Below are 7,761 nucleotides of genomic sequence, written 5' to 3' on the forward strand. Positions count from 1 at the left end.
CACACACACACACACACACACACACACACACACACACACACACATTTATACAGTTTGGTGGCTACTCCTTCAGCGATGCACACTTCTGTGGCTTGCTACTCCTTTACTGGAAGTCAAGCCAGAGGCCTCTTTCCACTGGGCTTATGTCATGAGGGGCCACAGAACACTTGAGGGATGGGCATTGGAGGAGACATTAGGGATATTGGATCTCAGGTAGCATAACATAATCAGTAGGACTGTGTGAGGAGAAGCTTATCAGGAGGGACTGGATCAGAGGAAGCCCTCTCCTTGGCTTGCCTCTTGGACACTGTTTCCAGGCAATATGTCAAAGGGTCAGGAAGCGAGGAGACGAGAGGGCAGCAAGGATCTGGAAAACCTCACTTTGGAAAGCCGGTGACACCTGAGTGTGGCTGACTCCATGTTTTACTTGTGGGTAGGAAGTTGAGGGAGGAGGATGCCAAGAATTTCCTGCCTGACAAGTTAGGTTGCAGCAAGATAGGGCCCCAAAGGAGCCCTGCCATAGATTGGTACCAAAGGGCAAGGACACAGGCATGTGAGGCTGCCAGGATGCAGCCCTCTGTATGGTGCAAAACAAGCTTATGAGATGTTAAGAGGAAGCCTAAAGGTGAGTGGTTCTCAACCTGTGGGTTGCAACTCCCTTGGCAAACCTTTATCCAAAAATATTTATAGGACAAAACATAACAGTAGCAAATAGCAAAAACAATTTTATGGTTGGGGTAACCACAACATGAGGAATGGTATTTAAGGGTCACAGCATTAGGAAGGTTGAGAACCACTGCTGTAGGGTATTTTTCAGAAGGGTACAATACCAAAACAGTTAGTGAAAGCTTCTAAAAGAGAGGTGTGAGTACACATACCTATATACCTTTGCTCACACTGACATGCACATACATGCAAATATATGCATCCACACCTCTGTCCTAAGTATGCATTCACACTGATATATGAATCTCCATACAGACACACGCACCTCCATTCCTATCCTAAGTACATATTCCCATTGATCGTTGTATCTATTTCCTCTGAATTGAAGCATTCTCTTTTTAATGGAGGAGACTCATTAGGACTAAGGAAGTAATAAAACCCCAGAAGTCTCAGGAAGTTCATCAAGTACCTCCCCAAGGTTATAAAAGCAATCCTCCCCAGCCTCACTGCCTACAAGTTGCTCAAACAGTTGTAGAAGTCTCATGAGTCATTGCCTATACTGGAGTAGGATTTTCAAGGATGAAGTTGCCTTTAACTCACCCATACTTCTATAAGTAACCCCACACCCACATATTCCTGAAGGTGATTTAAATAAAATCACTGGCTCACAAAACTAAAATCAGAGTTGAAACCAAGATGCCTTTCTTCAGCCACATATCATTGCTACCTTAGCCGAGGCCCCACTGGGTGGGGGTCCTTCTCATATGGAAAGGTCTAGGGTCTGAGACTTGCACCATTAAATCTTCATACCTACTTGGTGTCATTTGAAGAGCAATCTGTTGATACCTTAACCATTGAGAACACTCACAAAATAGGAGAGAGAGGAAACAGGAGGTAGGACCTCACCTGTCACTCCTGGTTTCATTATAGTATTGCAGAAGAGATCTGTATGGGCTTTGGGTCTGCTTGATTAATTACCCAGAGTGCTTAGTTAGCAAGGTTGATATTATGAAGAGAATACCTGGTAGAGGAGTTTGCTCATTGCATGGCAGGTGTGAGGCAGAGTGAGACAGAAAGGAAGGGACTGGGGTCCTAATCTCCCCTTCAAGGACCTGCCTCCCGTGGTCCAACTTCTTCCAGTTAAGGACATTACAACCTCCCAGGAGCTCCACAGGCTGGGACCATACATGAGCCCTCAGGGACATTTAAAGCCCCCCAAATACACTGTATTTCTCCTACCTGTGGAGGCGATGTTTTCTCTTCTTCATCCCACCTACTACTTCTGTTATTTGTTCCTCACCTTACCAGCTATGGTTTTCAAGACCTTTCTGGTACCAGACCTAGAAGTAGAAGAAGTGAGGGCTGAAAATGCCATTTGGCCCCAGTTCTAGTACTCCTGGCCTTTGCAGAAATGGAAAGCTGACATCCTTGGGGGTGTCCTGCCCCTTCTCCTTCTCACTGCCAGGGTTCACTCCTCGCTTGTGCTCCTGGATGCTGGATGCATTTTCCATGATTATTCATCAAGTTATCACAAACAGTTTACAGCAAAGTAAGTTTGCTATCTCCTAACGACAAGTTCTTCGACCTCCGGTACCCTCATTATTTCTCCTATGGTTCTCCATCTCGGTCTAATGAGGACCCTGTGACTTCATGGCATCTTACTGCTGAGGCAGTCAACCACCTCAAGATCCCTCTCTATAGGTCCAGCCTTTTTTGCCTGTAAGCAGTCTACTCACAGGATTGAAAGTTTGGACTGGGGAGGCTTGGGTCAGGATGTTGCTGTCTGTCACAGCAGTACAGAGGGTTCCTCCTCTGCTCTGCTGCTTGGGCTGTTCCTTCATGTTGAGGCTCCTTTGATTAATTAATTAATTAATTAATTAATTAATTAATTAATTTCAGATTGGGATTTGTGGTCCCCCTTTGGTGTCTCTCACATGACAGGATGACTTCAATTCAACCCGTTCTTGGATGTCTGGCTATCCAAGGAGAGCTAGGAGCCAGAGAGCATTTTGCTTTAATGCTCCCCTGTTCTCCAACCTCTGGCCGTTTCACTTTGTGAACATCAGCAAGGAGTGTAGGTAGCTTTTCCACCTACTCTGAAAAGCTTGAGTTCTTTTCTGGCACCCAGCTTGAGTCCTGTCTTCATAGGTAACAAAGACTTCATTAAAACAGTCAGTAGAATATTTATCCTCAAGGTTGCAGCTAATGTTTGAAGCTATGAGCTTGGGGTTGCCGCCTGCTTAACCGTCGCTTCAGGTAGATGAATGTGTAGGTAGCTCAGCTAGTTGTATCTAAAATTTCTCATACAACCTCCAACCCTAGTGTGTTTGTAAGTTCTCTGATTTAAAACAAGACAGGCAGCAAGCAGCCATAGCCGGGCATAACAGTGCACATCTTAGTATATGAGAATACCCTTCCCACAAACTCTGCTGGTTGCCCCAAATTCCTCATGTATATTTGTACTAATCAAAGGGCGAGTATACCAGAGTCTTGCCTCATAGTTTTGAAATCAGACACCTATCAGCTGGGTCTTCCAAATACCCACACTGAGGGGAAGTCTAGCTTTTTCTCCCAGAACAGCCAGTATTCCCTACGTACAATACTGAAGTTTTAGCAGGGTAGCCATGGATGACTGTCCCAACTGTCATGTGTTCAGATGTATTCCTTTTACCCATTGATACCATTTGGAAAGCATAAACTGGGACTATCTCTGAGTCTTTGTCTTGCACTCTACCCCCTCACCTCATATCTGCCTATCTCTTAGCAGATTTCTGTTTATCTAAATCTGTATGTCTCCTTGTTTATCTAAAGTTGTATATTTAGCACATATCTATCTGTCTGTCTATAATTTATCTCTATCTATCTATCTATCTATCTATCTATCTATCTATCTATCTATCTATCTATCATTTACCTGTAGCTATCGAGCTAGCAGATGACAATTTACTTGTATTAGCCTCAGTTGTTGAACTATTATTTTTTTAAAACCTACTAACTTGAAACTCACCTTGGTCAAATACAACATTCCCTGAGTGTTTGAGGAAATTCACTTTGTGCTTAAGTTCTGTCCCACTCTCAGAGAGTGCTGGTCTGTTCTCTGCCCTTTCCCTCAGTCTGACTCTAGAACCCTGGGTAGGAGGCTCAAGCACCCACATAGTCAATTGGCTCTTCCAACCTTTAGAGTCTGTAGCATTTGTTTTCCTTGTTCTGCCTTAAGCATTTGTCTAACTCTCCCAGAATTTTTTAAAATTAATTTAGTTTGCCACTTCTTGGTAATATTTTGAATTTAGATTAATAGTAATTATACCAATTCATAGAGAATTAAATTTGTATCATTCTGAGAAGTATATTTATTATAGTTTTTTTCCCATTCCTTTTTTTATTCCTTTCAGAAGACATTACAAGTTTTCGTGTATATTTTGCTTGTAGCTGTTGTTCAGCCAGGTGGCCTTGCTGATTTGGGTTGGGTTCTTTTTTGCATTGGGGCCTGAGCTAAGTAAGGCTCATGTGAAGGTTAACCTCCATTGTCAAGTTCATCATAGATAGAATCACTGTGGAAATGTGAGTCTTTCCAAAAAGACTCAATTGAGGAAGAAAACTCACCCCTAGTGTGGTTACAATTACACTGGGAACCCTAACTGAATAAAAAGGAGAAAGCCATCTCTCTCTACTTCCTGACTGCAGACACAGTACAACCAGCTGCCTGTTGCTCCTGCCACCATCCCTTCCCTGCCACGTTGGACTGTGTCCCTCAAACAGTGAGCGCAAATAAACCCTTCCTACCTTAGGCTGTGTTTGCAATGTATTTTGTCACAATAACAAGAAAAGTAAGTGATATAGTACATATAAAAAGTAAGTGATATGGCACCATGACTTCAATTTTCAGATCCTGCGGCTATGCTTACATGGTATCTTAGTTAGAGCTTTACTGCTGTGAACAGACACCATGACCAAAGCAACTCTTATAAGGACAACATTTAATTGGGGCTGGCTTATAGATCCAGAGGTTCAGTCCATTATCATCAAGGCCGGTGCATGGCAGCGTCCAGACAGACATGATGCAGGAAGATCTGAGAGATCTACATCTTCATCTGAAGGCTGATAGGAGTAGGGTTCCATTGCCTATCCTCACAGTGACATACTTCCTCCAACAAGGCCATGCCTACTTCAACAAGGCCACACCTTCCAATAGTGCCACTCTCTGGGCAGAACATATTTAAACCACCACACATGACAAAAGCATCTTTGCTTATGTAAGTAAAAAATTTGAGGGCTGGTGATGAGATGGCTCAGCGGGTAAGAGCACTGACTGTTCTTCCGAAGGTCCCAAGTTCAAGTCCTAGCAACCACATGGTGGCTCCCAACCACCTATAATGAGATCTGACACCCTCTTTTGGTGCACCTGAAGATAGCTACAGTGTACTTATTTATAAAAACAAACCTGAGATTCCACCTCACAACAGTCAGAATGGCTAGGATAAAAAACTCGGGTGACAGCAGATGCTGGAGAGGTTGTAGAGAAAAAGGAACACTCCTTCATTGCTGGTGGGATTGCAAGCTGGTACAACACTCTGGAAATCAGTTTGGCAGTTCCTCCGGAAATTGGACATAGTACTACCAGAGGACCCAGCTATACCACTCCTGGGCATATACCCAGAAGATGTTCCACCATGTAACATGCCCCACTATGTTCATAGCAGTCTTATTTATAATAACCAGAAACTGGAAACAACTCAGATGTCCCTCGGCAGAGGAATGGATACAGAAATTGTGGTACATCTACACAATGGAGTACTACTCAGCTACTAAAAACAATGAACTTATGAAATTCTTAGGGAAATGGATGGATCTGGAGAATATCATCCTGAATGAGGTAATCCAATCACAAAACAACACTCATCGTATGCACTCTCTGATAAGTGAATATTAGTCCAGAAGATTGGAATATACAAAGTACAATCCACAAACCACAAGAAATTCAAGAAGGAAGATCAAAGTGTGAATACTTCGTTCCTTCTTAAAAGGGGGGACAAAATACCCATGGAAGGAGTTGCAGAGACAAACTATGGAGCAGAGACTGAAGGAAGGACAATCCAGAGACTGCTCCACTTGGGAATCCTTCCCATATTCAATCATCAAATCCAGACACTATTGTGGATGCCAGCAATTGCTGGATGACAGGAGCCTGATATAGCTGTCTCCTGAGAGGCTCTGACAGTGCCCGACTAATACAGAAGTAGAGGCTCATAGCCATCCGTTGGACTGAGTACAGGGTCCCTAATGAAGGAGCTATAGAAAAGAACAAGGAGCTGAAAGGTTTGCAGCCCCTTAGGACGAACAACAGTATGAACTAACTAATACCCTCAGAGGTCCCAGGGACTAAACCACCATCCAAAGAGTACACATGGTGGGACTCATGGCTCCATCTACATATGTAGCAGAGGATGGCCTAGTCGGTCATCAAGGGAGGAGAGACCCTTGGCCCTGTGGAGGTTCTATACCCCAGTGTAGGGGAATGCCAAGGCCAGGAAGCAGGAGAGGCTGGGTTGGTGAGGGAACAGGGTTTTGTTTTTGTTTACTTTATTATATTTTTTCTTTTTTTCAGAGGGGGAACTGGGAAAGGAGATATCATATGACATGTAAATAAAGAAAATATCTAATAAAAAATAAATAAAAAAAAACCTTTGGGCTGGAGCAAGCAGGGACTGAGCAAGTGGCCTGACCAGAGTGAGCAGAGGTCCTAAATTCAATTCCCAACAACCACATGAAGGCTCACAACTATCTGTACAGCTACAGTGTACTCATATACATAAAATAAATAAATACATCTTAATAAATAATTTGAGAGAGAGAGACAGAGAGAGAGAGAGAGAGAAAGAGAGAGAGAGAGAGAGAGAGATCCCCCCCTCGGGTAATCTGGATAGATTCAACATAGTCATGAAGGTCTCTGTAAGGATGGGTAGAGGATACACAGCCAGAGAACCACAAGAATGTCACACAGAACTCGTCTACTTCAGTAGTGTCTGGACAGGCCTAAAAACCTGATCTTAGACCTGAGGCGTACGCTCTGGCCAGTCTCCTGAGGTAGTCCAGTCATTGACATCTCCTAGCTCAGATGTGTTCTAGATTGGTCACTGCTAAAGTCTGTGGGGAGATCTGAGTGCTTTTTTTTTTTCAGGCATAAAGATGCCCTAAGAAATATTTCGTTATTAGCTAAACTGAGATTGAACATTATTTCCCGGCCTTCACAGTGTTTCAATAACCTTGATTGATTTCCTAACTGTAATTAGCTTGGAATTTTTACAAAGAAGCTGTCTTATCAGGCAGGGTGTCTCCAAAGTTAGAGATAGCAGTAAGGCACTAATTATCAGAGCAGTCCCACATAAGACAGAATTGCTTTACTACCAGAGAGAAGTTGTATTGCTTCTGTCAGTAATTATCTGTTATAACCAAGGATATTCTCAAGGACCTCCAGCTGCTTGCCTCAGAAAGACCCTGAGAATTTTACTTGGGGCTGCCAAAACAGCCCAAGAAGAAGGACACCACTGCTCCTCCGCCTTGCACCTGACTGTTTGATCTTACTGACTTTGATGTGACCACTATCTGCCTACGTGACTTCTGTTATTTGCCCTGTTTTCTGTATACTATATAAGCCTGATTTCTACTTTGTACAGTAGTCCTAGAAGCTAAAAAGAGAAGGGGGTAGCCTCTCACCTAGAGCCTTAAGGAAGAACACAGCCCTGCTGGCATTTGATTTTAGTCTTGTGAAAACTGTGTTAGATTCTGCCTTCTGTGTAATAAATCTGATCTGTTTTAAGCCACCAGCATTGCAGCATAAGTCCTAAGCATCGTCAGAAAACATCTCAGTCATTTTGATGGTTCCGACAATATTTAATTTTAACTTAAAAATATGTATTCATGAGGAATGAGTCCCACTCTACTGTGGCAGAGTGGGGCCACAAAATTAATGATAAGACTTTATTCATTTCCTAGAACATTTTCCTAATGTCTGGGTTAAAGTTTCTGTTTGTTGTTTCCAACATCTGTATTAGAGAATTTCTAATTATTTTTTTTCCTACAGGAGTTGATTTTTTT

Source organism: Mastomys coucha, unplaced genomic scaffold, assembly GCF_008632895.1.
Source record: "Mastomys coucha isolate ucsf_1 unplaced genomic scaffold, UCSF_Mcou_1 pScaffold15, whole genome shotgun sequence".
NCBI lineage: Eukaryota > Metazoa > Chordata > Mammalia > Rodentia > Muridae > Mastomys > Mastomys coucha.